The sequence below is a fragment of the Talpa europaea genome (genome assembly GCF_964194135.1).
Source record: "Talpa europaea genome assembly, chromosome: 2".
Taxonomy (NCBI): Eukaryota; Metazoa; Chordata; class Mammalia; order Eulipotyphla; family Talpidae; genus Talpa; species Talpa europaea.
In genome coordinates, this window is record NC_140068.1 from 129,636,955 (window position 1) to 129,656,367 (window position 19,413).

General features: G+C 51.9%; 1 pseudogene across 1 annotated transcript in view; it reads left to right on the top strand.

Annotated features, from left to right (window-relative positions):
• LOC311188332 (class I histocompatibility antigen, Gogo-OKO alpha chain-like) overlaps window positions 1–19,413 on the top strand; it is a 700,214-nt pseudogene that overhangs the window by 37,808 nt on the left and 642,993 nt on the right. The window contains exons 2-6 of the transcript in view: window positions 9,179–9,457; window positions 9,657–9,925; window positions 10,500–10,775; window positions 10,896–11,015; window positions 11,291–11,323. The product of the transcript in view is annotated as a class I histocompatibility antigen, Gogo-OKO alpha chain-like (transcript). The remainder of the gene's footprint in view (window positions 1–9,178; window positions 9,458–9,656; window positions 9,926–10,499; window positions 10,776–10,895; window positions 11,016–11,290; window positions 11,324–19,413) is intronic.

A 19,413-nucleotide genomic window follows, 5' to 3' on the forward strand; every position in this document is an offset into this window, starting at 1 on the left:
AAAGCCCAGGGCCCAGCACCTCGGGGTGACCTCATGCTCAGAGATGGGGTTGTGGGCCACATGTGCCCTTTGGGGGTCTGAGTGGGAAGAATCGGAAATTTTATGGTTTATATTTTCTCCATGGACACTGAAGCAGCTTCATGACGATCCTCAGAATGGACAGGACAATATGCTTGGAAGAAGGAAGCACAACCCCCAGAAACCAGCCTGGTCTGGGAGTCCGGGAGAGTAGGTGAGAGCCTGGGGTAGGATGCGGGTCTCTAAGCATTTTGTTGCTGACTTGGGTGGAGGGTAATGACACAGACAGGCAGGAGTGAGATCTCCAAAAATGCTCTCTGACTAAATATCAAGATCTTGAGGGAGAAACTCATTGTTCCTAAGAAGACTGCCAGTGAAAAGGATCCTATGCAGGGTGATTTCAGGGGGTGTCTCCCCTCTTTCTCAGGAGAAACTGGATTCCTTAACTGTCCCTCAGAAAAAATAGGAGCCGCTGGACCAGTCTCTACTACAGTTTTGAAATGTGACAGACAGCTCCTTCTCTGACCAGAAGGGGGCGCTTTTCTGACCATGATTCCGTTTTCCCTGAGGGGTGTAAGCCTCAGGGAGATGAAAGACTCCTCAGCACCTCTTACTTCTGAGCTGCAGCACCTCCTTCCCCATCTGCAGGAGTCTTGGGAGTCACTCCACGCACCTGCCCTCCAGGTTGTTCATTTTGTGCTTTGCCCAAACTCCTCCTCCACTATGACAGGTGCCATAGCCTCTCGAAATCACTGTGGAATGGGATCTGTGACCTGCCCTGGGCAAATATTGTTCACCATCCTAGCTCTGATTGTAGTAGCTGCGCAGGTCCTCCAGGAGCCATGTAGGGCAGCTTTGAACCTCTGTGCCTCTTGTCTTTGGTTCTGTATCATTGTCCAGATCCTCCTGTCCCATCTGCTCTACCCTGGGCTCCAGCACCTCCACACTGTGACCTGGAGAGTCGCTGTCAAACCGCCTGAACTGTGTGTGTCGTCCATGTAGCCCACGGCGATGTGCTGGGGCTCCTTGAGGCTGGGCTGGGAGGTCTTGGTGGTACAGGTCAGAAGCGTGGGAGGGTGAGAGGATTCACCAGGGACAGAGTAGGGAGCAGAACAGGCAGACGGACCGAAGACACTACTGAGGGGAGCAGTGGGCGAGACAGGAGAGGACTGCTGTGCCATGTGGGCTTCTCCCTGGCCAGCGTAGAATTGAACCAGTGCTGCAGAGCCTGCAGACAGCTTTGCAGTGCGACGCTCAACCACTGTGCCACCGGAGGCCCTGGGAGATCTTGGTTTCGAAAAGCCTTAGATAGTGGGAGCCTGGAGGCAGGAAGGGGTGAAAGCCAGGCTGACCCATCTCCCTGGGTCCTGAGTCCCAGGAAGATGGGGCATGAGGGGAGAAAGTGTTCAGGGAAGGAGGAGCCTCCAGAGCTTGAAAAGGGGCATCAGGTGGAGAAGGAGTGGGACTCAGGGGGACAGAAGAGGGAGCTAGTGTGGGAGGGACAGAAAGGCACTAGGACTGAGAGGAACCGTGGGGGGACAGAGGGGCCTAAGTCAACAGCCTCCACCAGAGAAGCCTTTTCTCTCCCCATCCTGCACTCACCAGCCTGGGCCTGGGACACAGCCCTGGAGAGAAGCAGCAGGAGGAGGTTGGGGGCCCCATGACCAGCACTGCTGGGGTCTGGGGAGCTTCTGACTCTAGGCTGGTGGACAGAGACTTAACTGGGGGCCATGCTGATTGGCTTCTCTGGGAACCTCCAGGCACTGAGGACTGAGAACTGGGGGGGAGTCACAAGTGTCCAGGGTCCAGCACAGGTGGTGGAGACAGAAGGGAGGCTAAGGGGGCAGTGGGGTATCCCCAACAGTAACCTTCCTGCCCTGGACACAGCCCTGGGGCCTGGAACTATGGGAACCAGACTAGGGCCCTGAGGCTTTGCTCTGCCCCCTCCTCTCCTCACCCAGAGCTTTGTCACACTGTCTCCCCGATTCCAGGCCCAAGGACTGGGTCAGTGCTTCTCAGTCATTTTCCTTTCAGAATCTGCATAAAGTCTTACAGATAAGTGAGGACGCCAAGTATACTTTTGTTTATGAGGTATTACTACCCCTATTTACCACCCTAGGAATAAAGCTGTGTTTAATCATGTAACTATTTCATTTAGAATAATATGTATAACCCAATGCATGTTAACAGAAAGTGTTCTTAACAGAAATAATATTTCTGAAAATAATCGGGGCAATGAGAAGAGTGGATCTTTTGCATTTTATATTTTTGCAATTGTCTTTCTTGTCTGTCTCATTAGAAGACCTTTGCATTTTCATATTTTCTTCTCCATTTGGTCTGTTGTTCTGGTTGAAGTCTATGAAAAAATACACACTGCCTTACTATAACTATGCAGACACTGCCTTACACAAATATGTTGAAGTAGTGTTTTCAGACAATTAGAAATATTCCACTTTGATACTATATTAAAACTATACAGGTGGTGTTTTGGTATTTTCTCCAAGGTTAATTGCAAAGTGAAACCTGAAACAGTATCATTGAATATTTCTTATTCTGTTACATTTCCATAGTGTTCTTGTAGAAATAAATTCTGGCCTTTTATCCAGGCAGAGGAAGAACAATCGGTACTTCAGGAATGGTGAGGTCAGCAGCTTTATTATTCATGTATGAGGTCCCAGACCTGGGTAGCCCCATAAGGTTTGAGCACCGGTTTAAAGACCAAGGGCATTTGGTTTGTTTCCAAAGCTTAGCTATTGTAAACAGTGCTGCTATAAACATAGGGGTGCAGGTGCTCTTTGGAATTGATGTTTCGGTGTCCTTTGGGTAAATACCTAGGAGTGCAATTGCTGGATCCTATGGAAGCTCTATGTTTAGTAGGTCCAGAAATCTCCACACAGCTCTCCATAGTGGTTGGACCAGTTTGCACTCCCACCAGCAGTGCAGGAGAGTTCCTTTTTCTCTACATCCTCACCAACATTTGTTGTTGCTAGTTTTTTTAGTATGTGCCATTCTCACTGGTGTAAGATGGTATCTCATGGTAGTTTTGATTTGCATTTCCCTGATGACAAGTGATGTTCAAAATTTTTTCATATGCCTGTTGGCCATTTGCATTTACTCTTCAGAGATAAAGAAGGTGTGGTACATATACACCATGGAATATTACTCAGCATTCAAAAAAGATAAACACATGCAATTTGAAGCAACATGGATGGAGCTGGAAGGGATCATGCTCAGCGAAATAAGCAAGAAAGAAAAAGAAAAATACCGGATGGTCTCACTCATAGCAGGAATCTAGAAAACTTAAATAAGGGACCAGGAAAATGAATAACTATAAGAAAGTGAAAATCAAAATCAACAAACAACTATGAACCAGAGACACTCTATGGGGGTTGGGGGGCGGGGAGGGGAGGGATTGGGGTCAAAATAAGGGGGTTCCAATTGTATGGGGAATATAAAAATAAAATTTATTTTAAAAAAATCAACAAAACAAAACAAAACAAAAAATAAAGACCAAGGGTTCCTTTTATACACAACTGTGTCCATATCTCTTACATTGATAGTGATGTGGTTTTTGTGGTCTGTGGGTTTAGAATGTGGGGTCCTTGGGGTCACTCTGGGAAAGGTTTCACCAGAGCTCCTATTTCAGCGACACATGGAGAATTCTCCAGGCGAGTTTCTCCACGGGACAGAGACACTAGTTATATTTAAAGGGAAGGTTTATTAGGGCAAGAGACAGAAGAGTAAGACACTTACATAGACACAGGTGGGCAGGAAGAGCTGCTCCGAAAGGGACAGGTTTGCTGAGAGAGGCCTGCGTGGTTGCAGGCGAGCGGCCTTGAGGAGAGCTGCCTCCACGGAGGGAAGTCAGTGAGGAGAAGCCTTGGCAGGTACAGGTCATGGCAGGCAGGGAGGCTGCTGCCCTGCGGAGAGAGGTATCTGTCACAGGTGGGCAGAGGGATATAGTCCTTTTCTGTTGGGAGGGGCCACTCCTTGTAAGCTTTAGGGTTAGTGGCTGATTTGGGATAACTTTGCAGAATCTGAAAAAGACCTGAAATTCCACAATGGGCTCAATCTCCCTATCTTTACCTTTGGATGCACCCTGGGATACCTGCTTGGATGTTATGCTTTGTAATCTAGGCTTTGGCGCCAAAGGATCTTAGTTTTCACAACTGTGTAGTCTGAGCAGAAGGATCCTAGTTTCCACAACTGTGTTGATGGTTATGCTAATCTCTTCTACCCCCATCCTTGTGAGAGCCAGTGTAGGACCAGGATGGCCACAGAGCAGGTTATTTATCATTCGGCAGATGGGGTAAAGGAGAGTCCTGGAGCCCGCATTGGTTTTATTAGGCTTTTATTGAGCTTTACATGTAGTGTGGCAAACAGGTACAGGGTAGGCAGGGGTGCCAGGGGGCCAGAAAGCCTGCAGGCCTCCTAGCCCCTGGCAAGTCTTCACTTTGGGCTTCTCTGGCTACTTTCTCCCCTTTTCTCTTCTGCTGCTCTCCTGCTTCTGCTTCTCTGGAGCCTATCTCAATACCCCTCCCACGGCCCACAGAAGTAAACCAGACAGCTTGCAACAATGTAACAACTGCAGGTGCCCCATCAGGCAAGGCAATCCTGATAGTGGAAGGGCAGAAAAGCCTGAAAACCATTTATCCTACAGCCAGGTTTCTGGTCTTGTGGTGCTTCCTTTCTTCAGTTTTTTTCATTCCTGTCCTCCATCAATAGCATCGTTTTCAGCAGTACAGGGTCAGGACTGGATACAGTGCAGGTTTTCTGATCCCATGCAGACCGGGTAAAGGAGGAGTCAGAGTCCTCAGTGGGTTTTTTGCAGGTCTTTTATTGGGGTTCACCAGGCATATGGCAGGCAGGGGTGTTGGGGGGGGCGGGACGCTGGCAGGCCTCCCAGCCCCCAGCAAATCCTCACTCTATCTGGGCTCTCTGGTGATCTCGGCTTCTCTTTCGGTTTCGGCTTCGGCTTCTACTGCTGCTGCTGGCATCCCCGTGACGCCGCCCTTAAAAGCACAGTCTTAGCTCAGCTGAATCCCATCTACCTATGCCCACACCCTATTCCAGGTGCCCGCCATCAGGCACGCATTCAGGACAAGGATCCATCATCTATCCTGATGGCGGAAGGGCAGAAAAGCTTGATATTTTCTTTACCCTACAAGCAGGCACAACCATTTGCTGCAAAGTCCCCAGACAAGGGGCGCCAGGCAAAGGGGGCAAGATGAGGTATTTGAGGATGCCCTTTAAGAGACAGGCCAGCTGGTTTACTGCCCAACGTTGTAGATAAGAGTGCTCAGGCCCTGGCCATGCATCTTAGAAGGGAAAGAGCTGTGAGTAAGCAAACTTGTTAATTATGCCTGCATGGGCGTGTTCATTGTGTTACAGGGCAGGGAGAGGAGCACCCCAGGCCCCGCAAACCTGCCTGCTCTAAATAGGTTCTGTCATCGGCCATATCAAGACAAAACATTTAAGACTGTAATGGAAAGGAAATTGAATACAATTAGTAAACTATATAGAAAAGACAAAGAATATAGTTTCTAAATCCAGCACCCAAAGTTACCCGTCCCCTCATGGGTAAAAGACCACCCGAATGGGATTGGCCCAGAGCGAGGCCCAAAAGCCTGCCACAAATCTAAAGCATCTTTTAGTGGGGACCCACAGAAAAGGATCAGAAATAACCAGACAAGTCTGGAGGGAAAAGAGCAAAATCAAAATCAAGATAAAAGCTAACATTGCTCTCCTCCCCATGGGTCTCTCAACCACGTCTGTTTCAGGACCAAAAGGCAAGCGCAGTTTCTTCACGTGTCTCTCTGTTCCATGTGCCTCCTCCATGTCTCCTTCTGGCTCCATCCTGCTTCATTTCTTCTTCTGTCTCCTCTCCAGGTTCTTCTCTTCTCTTTAGCTCCACCCTCCTTTGGGTGGGGCGAGGGAACATTTTCCTGGGCACCACTCTATTACAATTGCACCTAGACTGGAAATTCTGCTGGAATCTTTATATTCATTTGCTCAATAATATATTTTCTCATCACTCTCTTGCATATTGGTTGGGTCTTGTGCTAATGTGTGATTTTTTTTTTAAAGTAATATATTGTTCCACTAAGTTATAAAGTCAAGGTCCATGCAGGAGGCCAAATGCAAAAACCCACCAGGCAGCCCACCTGGGAACAGCCCACCAGGCTTCACTGACCCCCACCATGGGTCCGTGAAGTCCGCCCGGGGCGCAATAAATTTTCCCTTCCTTTGAGAAAGTTTAGCCTGGCTCTCCTTTTCTTTACCAGGCCAAACCTTTCATAAAGCTCTTCAGTATTCATTACACTGGAATCAAATTATTTATTTTTTTAAAAGATTTATTTATTTATGCATACAAGAGCTGGAGAACAGACCAGAGGTGTGGGGGGTGAGAGGATTCACCAGACACAGAGTGGGGAACAGAACAGGCAGATTGACCAAAGGACACTGCTGAGGGTAGCAGTGGGCTAGTCAGGAGAGGTCTGCTATGCCATGTGGGTTGCTCCCTGGCTGGCCTGGGAATCCAGAGCAGATTGAGGCTGCAGAGGCTTCTGATTACCTCATAGGTTGCGTCTTAACCCCTTGCGCCACCAGGGAGGTCCCTGGAATCAAATTATTTAAAAAAATTTTTTTCACTTTATTTTGCACCACAAATCCCAATAGTAAAAATAGTACTGGAAGTTGTCAAGTTAGTAAATGATGGAGAACAGCAATATAAAAAGACTGGAAAGGAGGTTCCCCAAGACCAGAAATCTGGCTCACACAAGGAGCAGGGGGTAGAAGGGATTAACACAGCCACTGACACAGATCTAGAAACCAAGATCCTTAGGCACCAAAGCCTAGATTACAAAACAGAAAATCCAAGCAGGTATCAGACTGCTGTCTAGAGCACAGGCCCAAGGGTAAAGATATGGAGATTGAGCCCATGGTGGAATCTCTGGTCGCTTTCAGATTCTGCACAGTTATCCATAATCAGCAACTACCCCAAAGGCTCACAAGGAGTGGCCCCTCCCCAACAGAAGACTGTATTAGTGCGGTCTCTGCACAGGCTGGGGTAGCACTCCCTCTGTCCACCTGTGACTATGCAGGTGCCTCTTTTCACCAAATCTCTCCTCCGCAGGGCAGCAGCCTCCTGCCTGCCCATGACCTGTATCATGCCTGCACTTCTCTTCATTGACCTCCCTCAGTGGAGGCAGCTCTCCTCAAGGCCGCCCACTTGCAACCATGCAGGCCTCTCTCAGCAAACCTGTCCCTTTCTGGGCAGCTCTTCCTGCCCACCTGTGTCTATGCAAATATCCTTTACTCTTCTGTCCCTTTCCCTAATAAACCTTTCCCTAATAAACCTGAGCAGCCCCGATATAAAAATGGGTTGCCTGGCTGTGGGTTCTCACCTGCGCGCATAAAAGGGACTTATTTGTACTCCACTACAGGCACACACAAAAGGTTAATAAAAGGGAAAGGGAAATGAGGAAATGTACAACTCAGGGAGAAAATAGGGAAATAAAGTCTTTAATGCGTCCTACCCTATTCGCCAACCTGGAAACACAAAGGCACTGTCAGAGCTGGCCAAGCACTGCCAGCTGGCGGAGAGCCAAAAAAAGAGCCCCCCACCAAAGCCCACGTGTCTGGTTTTATACCAAACCTGGCTGCTTCACCCCACCCTCAGATCCCAGCCACCTTCCCTTGGGTGGTGATGGGATTTGGAGTTCCCAGTGTCTTTGGCTTTGGCCTGGGGTGGGGGTGGAGTCCACAAAGCCTGTATGGAATTAGCTTTAGGACATCCTTTTCCCCGTAAAAAACCTTCCCTTTAAATATAACTAGTGTCTCTGTCTCGTGAAGAAACTTGCCTGGGGAACTCTCCACGTACCGCTGAAACGGGAGCCCTGGTGACATCTTTCCCAGAGTGACCCCAAGAATCCCTCACTCCAAACCCACTGACTCAAAAACTCCATCATTAGCATATCATAGGTTATTAGTATTCTTTTTAAAAAAGATTTATTTATTTATGCATACAAGAACTGGGGTACAGGCCAGAGGTGTGGCAGGTGAGTGGATTCACCAAAGACAGAGAGTGGGGAGCAGAACAGGCAGATCTACAGAAATCCACTGCTGAGGGGAGCAGCAGGTGAGGCAGGAGAGGTCTGCGGTGCCATATGAGTTGCTCCCTGGCCAACTTGTGCTGCTGCAGCTACAGGTCACTTCACAGTGCTGATGCTTAACCCCTTGTGCCAACAGGGAGGCCCCAGGTTATTTATATTCTAAAGTAAAGAAGCAATAACATCTTTTAAAAAGGTTTTATTCTAGTAAAGTAAATATTTAAAGCTGTAACCCACGTAACAAAATTATACATGGGATCCGTAATAATTTGTGAGACTGAACAGAGTTTCTGAAAGAAAAATGTCTGAGACTTGCGGACCCAGTCCCTGGGCCTGGACTCAGGGACACGGTGTGGCAAAGGTCTCAGAGCAGGATAGGAGGGGGCGGCAAAGTCCCAGGTCTCGGGGTGTGGCTGTCTGGGTCTCAGTGCCCAGCGCGGGGTGCAGGGCTGGAAGGTGACTGCTGGGGATTCGCCCTCTCCCCTCGGTTCCGCTTCTGGGCTCACAGCCTGGGCGGGTCCTCCTGCCTGGATACTGGTGACTCACCCCAGGGCTCACTCCCCATTGCCTGGAGGTCTCCAGAGCAGCCAATCAGCAGCCCCGCGGCTCCCGTTCCAAAGCCCTCGCCCGCCCGCCCGGACTCCGTCTCCCCAGCCCGGGTGGAGGCGCGTCCTGGGGGATGGGGGGCGCCGCCCTCCTGCTCCTGCTCGCGGGGGCCGCGGCCCCGAGGGAGACCCGGGCGGGTGAGTGCGGGTCGGGAGGGGACAGGGCGCTCCCAGAGGCGGGAGCGAGGGCGCGGGCGGGCGTGGGAAAGGCGCGACCTCGCCGCCGCCCTAGTTGTCCCCCCACCTCGGCCCCGCCCCGTCCTGGCCCCTTTCCGTCCCCCGAGACCCCAGCCTCCTCTGGCCCCCGAGTCCCGGCCATTTTCGTCCCGCAGCCGCTTTTCACTCTCATTCGTCTTTCACCCACTTTCTGTCTCGTGGGCGCCCCCTGGGACTCGAGCCCCCGAAGGGGAGAAGAACAGGCCGGGTCTCCCCTCCCGCCCCCAGGCCCCCACTCCCTGAGGACTTTCTACACCGCGATGACCCGGCCCGGCCTCGGGGAGCCCCGCTTCATGGCCGTGGGCTACGTGGACGACACGCAGTTCGGGCGGTTCGACAGCGACTCCCCGGGCCAGAGCGCGGAGCCGCGGGCGCCCTGGGCGGGGCAGCTGGGGCAGGAGGAGCAGGAGGAGCGGGACGGGAGGACGCGGATCCTAAGGGACAGCGCACTGAGGTACTGAGAGCACCTGGACTCCCTGCGCGGCCTCTACAACCAGAGCGAGACCGGTGAGCTGGCGCGGGGCCGGGCCGGGTCAGCACCCCCATCCCCACGGACGGGGGTCGCCCAGGGTCTCCCCCTCCAGGCTTCTCTGCAACCTGCCCGGGAACAGCCCACTGGACTTTCACCCCATTTCATTCTGTTTAGTTTATTCCCGGCGGGAGGGGGCATGGGCTGGGAGATCCCGGGGTGACGGGGCGGGGACAGGCTCTCACACCTTCCAGAACATGTTTGGCTGCGACTTGGGGCCCAAAGGGCGCCTCCTCCACGGGTATGATCAGTTCGCTGCGCTGATTACCTGGCCCTGAACTAGAACCTGTGCTCCTGGACCGCTGCGGACATGGCTGCTCAGATCACCCGGCGCGAGTGGGAGGCCCAGGGTGAGGCAGAGAGATTCAGGAACTATGCGGATGGCAGGTGCTTGAGGTGGCTGCGCACATGCCTGGCGCACGGGAAGGAGACTCTGCAGCGCACGGGTAAGAGGGGCCTGGAGGCCTCCCGGTCCCCCCCTGCCTGGAGTCACTGCGGGAAATGAGTCCTCTCTCTAGTCCCGAGAGGGGGGCTCCCCTGGGTTTCATGTTCTGCACTAGAGAGACTCCCAGAGACTCTGGCTTCTCCTGAAGGACAGGGAAGGGATCCCGTCTCTCCTGAGAAAGACAGACAGCCCCTGACCTCACACATCACCAGGTCCTTTTGACCAGGGGCCTGTTTGAGAACCACGAGTTTCTCTCTCAGTCTTGTTTCTGGTCTGAGAACATTTTCAGTTATGTGATTCCTGCTTTTCTGTGTCATTCACCTTCCACCCAGGTCAGGAATAAAAAGTCTGTGTTCCACTCCCTCTGCTTCATCCTACCCTGGGCTTTCCTCCTCATTCCAGAACTTTCTTAGGAATAGGAGAATCACACAGATTCCCCAGATTAGCCTGTTTTTTACAGTTTATGCTTCTTCCTGCCACACCAGTTGTCTTGTCCATTGTGAGGATGCTCTCATGAGGATTCTTCAGTGTCCATGGAGGAAACACAAAATGACTTTTCTGATTTACCACCTCAGATCCCCCAAGGACACATGTGACTCACCACCCCACCTCTGAGCATGAGGTCACCCTGAGGTGCTGGGCCCTGGGCTTCTACCCAGCGGACATCACCCTGACCTGGCAGCGAGATGGGGAGGACCTGACCCAGGAGATGGAGCTGGTGGAGACCAGGCCTGGGGGAGATGGAACCTTCCAGAAGTGGGCGGCTCTGGTGGTGCCTTCTGGAGAGGAGCAGAGATACACGTGCCATGTGCAGCATGAGGGACTGCTGGAGCCCCAAGTCCTGAGATGGGGTAAGGAGGAGGATGTGGGCACTGAGGCTGTTCTCAGGGCCATCAGGAGCCCTTCTGGAGACCTTCAGAGAGTCAGGATAAGGTCTGGGGCTCAGGGTATGATCTTCCCTTCCCTTCCAGTGCCCCTTCCTCAGTCCTCCATCCCCACCGCGGGCATCATTGCTGGCCTGGTTCTCCTTGGAGCTGTGCTCCCTGGAGCTGTGGTGGCTGCAGCTGTGATGTGGAGGAGGAAGCACTCAGGTAGGGAAAGGAGTGAGGGATCTTGTCCACTGGGGGCTTCCATGTCCCAGGCAGAACTTGCCCTGCCTGTTTATTGGGAAGTGCCATCCACACACATGTGTTGCCCAGAGGGCATTTGCTCCAGTCCCCCCTCACCTCCTTTCTTCTTTTTCCCCAGTCCTGACCTGGGTCTTTAGTCCCAGTTCTGGAAACTTCCCTGTGGTGCAGGATTAGAAGATTCCTTTAGGCTTCTGACCTGACTGCTCCCTGGTCTCACATGATTTTTCTACCCACAGGGAGACAAGGAGGAAGCTACACTCAGGCTCTAGGTAAGTGTAGATCAGTGGTTTGACCCTGAGCCCCTGGGGACAGTGTAAATGGACTCCATGGGGGAGTCACCCTCATCTGTCCCTCCTGTGGTGTCATCTCTTACCAGGTTCTGTTTTGTTCTCAACCAGGCAACAATAGTGCCCAGGGCTCTGATGTGTCTCTCAGCCCCTAAAGCATCTTTTAAAATGAATGTGATGAGGGCCCTCCACGGTGGCACAGTGGGTTGAACGTAGTGCTGTGAAGCTGTCCGCAGCCTCACAGTGCAGGTTCGATTCCTGGCCAGCCAGGAAGACTCCCACTTGGCAGGGCAGACATCTCCTCTCTCGCCCGCTGCTTCCCTCAGCAGTGCTTTCAGTTCGTCTGTCTGTTCTGCTCCCCACTCTGGTGAATCCTGATTCATCAGATCTGGTGAATCAGGTCTCTGGTGAACCCTTTCACTCTCCCGCGACTTGGGCCTGTACCCCAGCTCTTATATAAATAAAAAAATTTAAAAAAATGAATGTAATGAGGCTTCTGTTGTTCACACCCTGGACAGCACCTGGTATTGTGCAGAGTTTGCATTTTCAGTCTCTCCTAGGTGTGATGGTGTCACTGTTCTTAACTGTGATAGTGAGCATTTGTTCATATTTTCACTTTTCTATGAATACAGTTGCCGTTTGTATAGAAGTTTTGTACATTTTTACAGATGAGGTGCCATTCATTTATTACACTATTTTTGTCCTTATTAAAATTGGGTTATTTCTTTCTGATCATTGAGTTTTCGGCATTATTTGTAGATACAGTCCTTTGTCAGATTCGTGATTTGCAAATGTTTCCCCCCAACTCTGTGACCTGAACTCCTTTACTGATGGGAAAACGAACACTGTTGCCCAGACAGGAGCATGGAGATACATATATTTGGAAGAGAAAAGATAAATTGCTAGGTTTTGAGCAGATACTGGCTGATTGGGGTGTTGGGGGTGGAGGGGAATGACTTATGCGTATCCTTGAGTGTTATTTAAATGTCCTTGTATGAGCATGAAATATGTTTTCTAAAGTAAATTACACTTCATTCCTCAACTTATAAAACTCTTCACACATCATGACCAAATCATGTGTTAAGACCAGACTGAAATGTGGGTTACAAGTAATGGACCTGCTCGTCATAGTTGCAAAGTCATGGTTTCCCTTTGGGTTTACTCTGGTATTGTCCATTCTTGGGGTGTTGGACACGTGTAATGACCTGTGTCCATCATGAGAATATCATACAGAGGATTTTCACTGCCCATAGTGTCTTCTGTGCTCCAAGGATTCAAAAGCAAAAAGGAACCAGTGGAATCACATCAGACTAAAAAGCTACATAGTGAAGGAAACTATCATTAAAATGAAAAGACAATATCAAATTAGAGAAACTATTTGTACATCATCAATCCAATAAGGATTTAATATCCAAGATCTACAAAGAACTCCAAAACAAGAAAATACCTCAAAACAGAGGAGAGGAGCTAAATAGGTACTTTTCTAAAAAAGATACACATGTGGCCATTAGATATATGGATACAAGTTTATCATCATGTGCTGTCAGAAAAATGCCAATTCAAACCACAATGAAGGTCTCCCCTGGTGGCGCAGCGGTTGAGCACTGGGCTGCGAAGCTGCCAGCAGCCTCTGCAAGCCAGTTTGATCCCCGGCCGCAGGTGAGGGTCCCACATGGTGCAACAGACCTCACCTGCCCCTCCTGCTGCTCCCCTCAGCAGTGTATTTCTTCGTCAGCCTGCCTATTCTGTTCCCTGCTCTGGCTTTGGTGAATTCTCTCACCCTCCTGCGCTTCTTACTGTACCCAGTGCTTGTATAAATAAATAAATAAATCTTTAAAAAATAAATAAAACCACAGTGAGTTCCCACCTCACATCTGTGAGAATGACCCATTGAAAGGTGTGGAGAAAAAGGAACTCTGGCACATGGTGGGTGGGAATGATGTCTTGTCCTGTCAGTGGGCAGAATGAGGGGTTCCCTGGACCTTCAAAACTGCACACTCTACATGGGATCTGCCATCAGCTGCATAAAGACAAAACATACACTAAAGTGTAAGACCTTCAATAGAAAAGAACTTTAATACAATTACTATAAAATAGAGAATCAGTGTGCAATAGAGAGAGAAGAAGAGAAAGAATATAGTTAGTATAGTTCCCAAGTGAAGCACCCAAAGTTACCGGTCCCCTCATGGGTCAATGCCCAGCCAAACAGGCTGGGCCCAAAGCAGGCCCACTGGGGCCCGAACGCCTGCCACAAGGCTAAGGCACCAACTGGTAGAGACCCATGGGAAAGGGTCAGGAGGGGCCAGGCAAGTCTGGAAGGAAAAGAACAAAATCTAAATCCATGACAAGATAACAGCGGTCATTGTCAGCCTCCCCATGAGTCTCTCACCCATGTTTTTAATCCCTTTCACATGTCTCTTTCCATGTCCCCAACTCCATGGCACAAGTCCAAGTGAGAAGCAAGGCGTGGTTTCTTCTTCACATGTCTCTCTGCTCCATGCACCTCCTCAGTCTCCTTTCCCCATCTTGCTCCATGTCTTCCTCCTCTTCCTTAGCTTCTCATCCCTGCTCAGCCCCACCTTTCCTTAGGCGGGGCGGTAACTTGGTACCTCTGTTTTCTATGGATAGCACATTGGTCCTGCCCCTATGGGGAAAAAAAAAATGAAGGTTCCTCAAAATAGACCTGTCATATGGTCAAGGATCCCATTCCATGGTATTTATCCAAAGAAGTTAAAACACTAATTCCAAGGAATATGCACCTCCTACAGTCACTGCGGCACTGTCTACTATAACCAAGCTATGGAGACAATCTAAGTGCCCAACGGCAGATGAGGGGATAAAGAACACAAGCTATACACACTATGGAATACTACTCAGCTGTGAAAAAGATGAAATATTGAATTTGCATCAACATGATAGATATAGATGGGATTATGCTAAGTGAAATAAATTTGAAGGAAAAAGTTATATACAGATGATTTCATTCATATTTGGAATATAAAGAAACAAAGTTGGGACAGATGAAACTAAACCAAAACATATTCTATATATATGACTGTAGAATTGAAGCTATGGCTGGAGGTAAGAGTAGGAAACAAAGTAGGAAGAGGGCCCGATGGACTGTAGTGAAGACTACGGGTGCCCTTAGGGTGGGTGTGATGTGGTAACAAACATCTGAAGAGATGTGACCCTTGCCTCTGAACACATGCAGTGTGTAAACCAATGCTAACCTCAACTGAATAATACAATGAGGGGGAAAAGAAAAGAAAAAGGTAAATTGTCTCCTCTATTGGTCACTGACCTCAGGACTTGGCCTTCGCCTCCTCACTGCCATGCAGGGTGAGGGGCTGGTTGCCCACAAGGGCAGAGGCAGGAGGTGCAGGGACTCCTGGGGCTGCCCAGGCACTGCTGAGTAGAGACACTGCAGAGAGGGAGGCTCTGAGGGGACCAGAGACAGAGGGTCAGAGTACCCCAGTGCTGAGTGAGGGTCTGGTTCCCAAGGAGAGGGGAATGTGCATGTGTGTGTGTGTGTGTGTGTGTGTGTGTGTAACAAGAATGACAGGGTACACAATATAAAATGATGGGAAGTCAATTAACATCAAGCCCCAGAATAAAGTAATTCAAATTTCACACAGTGTAAAGAGTGTCAGAACAACACCCCAATAAATACAGTTCCATGGAGAAGGAGCTTCTGAGTGGGACTGAAAAAGCACTGGACCTGCAGAAGAGAAGGAGGTTTATGGTTGGCTTGAGGTGTAAGGAGCTGGGCGGGACCCCTCCGCCTGTCCTGGCCCCTGCTAGGATGTGGTGGCATCTTCACCCCTGACAGCTCACTCATTACCCGAGTGTTAACATTATCAATGGTCCACTGCATTCCCAAGATGTCCTCCTGAAAGCATCCCCATTGCATAGTCCCAGCCTCTCTGCCTCAATCCCCACCCCCACTGCAATTCTCCAGGGTCTCACCTATAGGGGCGGAGATACACTTCAGAGCACAGGGACTGTGACTGCCTGGGGGAGAACACAACAAAACTTGGTGAGAGGTGAGACCACAGGAGAAACTGATGAGAGTGACTCCCCCATGGGCTCCATCTACGGCATTCCCAGGGCTCAGGGATCCAAGCCTTGACCACACTTACTTGCAGCCTGAGTGTAGCTTCCTCCTTGTCCTCCTGTGGGAAGAAGCATCAGGTGAGACCAGGGAGTAGTCAGGTCAGAAGTCCTAAAGGAATCTTCTAATCCTGCAGAACAGGGAAGTTTCCAGAACTGTGACTAAAGACCCAGGTCAGGACTGGGAAAAATGAGGAAAGGAGATGAAGGGGGACTGGACCAAATGCCCTCTGGGCAACACCCGTGTGTGTGGATGGTACTTCCCATTAACCAGGCAGGGCAAGTTCTCCCTGGGACATGAAAGCCCCCAGTGGACAAGATCCCCCACTCCCTTCCCTACCTGAGCACTTCTTCTACCCCCTCACACATGAAGCCACCTTGTGTCCAATGAGCACCTCTAAAGAAAACCGAGCTGGAATTGAGGACCACGGCAAGGATGGAGAACTGAGGAGGTGGCACTGGAAGGGAAGGGAAGGTCAGACCCTGAACCTGAGGCCTTGGTCTGACTCTCTGAAGGTCTCCAGAAGGGCTTCTGATGGCCCCGAGTCAGCCTCTGTGCCCACATTTCCCTCCTTATCCCATCTCAGGACTAGGGGTGCTATCAACCCCTCATGCTGCACATGGCATGTGTATCTCTGCTCCTCTCCAGAAGGCACCTCCACAGCTGCCCACTTCTGGAAGTTTCCAGTCCCCACTGCCCCCCGCCCGGTGTTCACCAGCTCTGTGTCCTGGGTCAGGTCCTCCCCAACTCGCTGCCAGGTCAGGGTGAGGTCATCAGGGTAGAAGCCCAAGGCCCAGCACCTCAGGGTGACCTCATGCTCAGAGATGGGGTGATGGGTCACATATGGCGATTGGGGGGCCTGAGTAGGAAGAAATGGAATTTTAATGCTTTTTGTTTCCTCCATGGACACTGAAGCAGCCTCATGTGACCATCCTCCAGTGGAGAGAACAGTGTAGATGGAGGGAGGGGCACAAACCCCAGAAACCAGCCTGGTCTGGGAGTCTGGGGTAGTAGGTGAGAGCCCAGGGAGGGATGCAGGTCTCTGAGCATTTTGTTGCTGACCTGGGTGGAGGGTGATGACACAGACAGGCAGGAGTAAGATCTCCAAAAATGCTCTCTGACCAAAAACAAGATCTCGAGAGAGAAACTCATTGCTCCTACGATGGCTGCTGGTCAGAAGGATCCAGTGAAGGGTGATTTCAGGGGTGGTCTCCCCTCTTTCTCAGGAGAAACTGGATTCCTTAACTGTCCTTCAGAAAAAGCAGGAGCCTCCAGGCCAGTCTCCATCCCAGAGCTGGAAAACGTGGCCGACAGCTCCTTCTCTGGCCAGAAGGGGGCGCTTCCTCACCATGATTCCATTGCCCTGCGGGGTGCGCGCCTCAGGGAGATCAAAGGCCCCGCAGCCCTCTCACCTCTGAGCTGCGGCGCCTCCTTCCCCATCCCCAGGAGTCTGGGGGCCCCTCCACGCACCCGCCCCCAGGCTGCTCCCGTCCTGCTCTGCCCGACCTTCCCCCTCCCCCTCGCGCCGGGGAGCTGAACCGCGGGCCCCCCGGGTCCAGGCGCGCAGGTCCCCGCCCAGGGCGCGTCCCCGGCGCCGTCGTGAGGAGCTGGTCGTGCCCGCGGGGGAGGCGCCGTCGGGCCCCGCGGCGCAGCCCAGAGTCCTCTGGACCGTGGGAGACCCTGAGCCCGCCCTGCAGTCACCCCGTGGTCTCCGCCCGCACCCGATCTCCCGCCCTGAATAATCCCAAACTTAAATAAAACCTAAAGGGGGAAAGTCCCGCGGGCTCTTCCCTGGTCAAGGGGCCTGGCAGGGGCCACGGCCTCGGGGGTCACGGGGCCCCGAGACTCGGGGCGGGGGGTGGGGCGGGAGCGGTGACCCGCCCCGGCCCGCGCTGCTCCCCGGCCCGGCTCTGGCTGCGGCGGCCGCGCGGGGCCTCCAGGAGCGCTTGGAGCCTCCGCGCCGAGTGTCTGCGGAGCCGCGTCTCCTCGCCCGACCTCCCGCCCCGCCCGCCCGCCCAGGGGCCCGCGGCTCCGCGCTCTGGCCCGGGGAGTCGCTGTCGAACCCCGAACTGCGTGTTGTCCACGTAGCCCCCGCGATGCACCGGGGCTCCCCGAGGCCGGGCGGGACATCACCATTTCTAACACCCTCAGAGAGGGGGAGCCTGGGGGCGGGGAGGGGTGAAAGCCGGGCGGACCCTCCTCCCAGGGCAGGTCCTGAGTCCCGGGGAGATGGGGCAGGGGAGAAAGTGTCCAGGAGGGAGGGAGCTCCAGAGACTGAACATGGGCAGCGGGTCCAGAGGGGGCAAGACTCAGGGGACAAAAGGAGGAGGCAGGGTGGGGGGACAGAAAGGGACCAGGACTGAGGGGGCCACGGGGGTGACAGAGGGCCCTAAGGCAGCAGCTTCCTCTGCAGAAGCCTTTTCCCTCCACCCTGCACTCACCAGCCCAGGGGTCTGTCTGGGCCAGAGCCCTGGAGAGAAGCAGCAGGAGGAGGGTTGGGGGCCCCAAGACCAGCACTGCTGGGGTCTGGGGAGCTTCTGACCCTAGGCTGGTGGGTGGAGACTTAACTGGGCAGGCAGTGATGCTGACTGGTTCTCTGGGAACCTCCAGGCACTGGGGACTGAGAACTGGGGAGGAGTCACAAGTGTCCAGGGCCCAGCACAGGTGGTGGAGACAGAAGGGAGGCTAAGGGGGCAGTGGGGTATCCCCAACAGTAACCTTCCTGCCCTAGACACAGCCCTGGGGCCTGGAATTATGAGAACCAGACTGGGGCCCTGGGGCTGCAGCTGCAGGATGTAAACCACCCCCACCCCAGCTCTCAGCACAGTGCAGTCCCTAAATCCACCCACCTCATGGGGAGGGGAGCAGGAAGTGACTGGGACTCAAAACTGCCCCAGGAGGACACAAGTCTCCCCATTAGTGCTTCCTTTTGTTCCAAGTGGAGAGGGAAAAGAGGGGGGTACAGAGCACAGGGCAGGTGTCCCTGGACAACACTAGGGGATCCTGCACACCCTGCAGGAAGGACACTCACCCCCTCACTGCCTCTCCCAGCCCTTCAGGGCCTGTTCCTGCTGCTCTGTCAGCCCACACTGTTCCCTGTTCTGTCTTGTCAGATATTAATGGTCCTGATCCAGATGGGTTCATCATTTACTTTCCTCTTTAATGGACATATGCCTCTAATCTTTCGATCGTTTCAAGAGCTTTTGAAATAGTTCCAGGTAAATACCTAAGGTTGCTGAAAGACAATGGAGAACATAAAATGAATTGTAATTTTAAAATACAACTATGGATGGGAAGAAGTAAACCCCTTTCTCCAACGTGCCATCCAGTGAAGTTTATGTAGGCAAGGTTAAGATGAGGGGGTCACAAGGAAAGGCTCTTCGATAAACGGTGCTGGGGACACTGGACAGCCACGTGCAAAAGAATGAAACTAGACCACTGTCTCCCACCTCACACAAAAATCAACTCAAAATGGATAACAGGCTGGGACTTAAGACCAGAAACCATAAAATCCATGGAAGACAACAAGGACAGAACGCACCATGACATACCAAAAAAAAAAAAAATAATGTGCTCAGTTTTTGTAAAGTCAGCGTTGAGTCATTTCTCTCTCTCTCTCTTTTCCTTTTAAAGATTTATTTATACAAGAAGTAGGGTGCAGGCCAGATGTGCGGGAGGGTGAGAGGATTCACCAGGGATAGAGTGGGGAACAGAACAGGCAGACTGATGAAATAAACTGCTGAGGGGAGCAGCGGGCAAGACAGGAGAGGTCTGCCGTGCCACTGCAGAGGGTGTGGACTGCTTCACAGCACTGCACTCAACTACCTGCACCACCAGCGATGCCCTAATTTCTCATTTTTACAACCATTTCCTGCTTGCTGCTGTGCTTTCCTTCGTCACCTTCTTCACATAACTGTGGTCTCTTTCCTTCAAAGGAAGAATGCCCCTCCAATTCTACCCC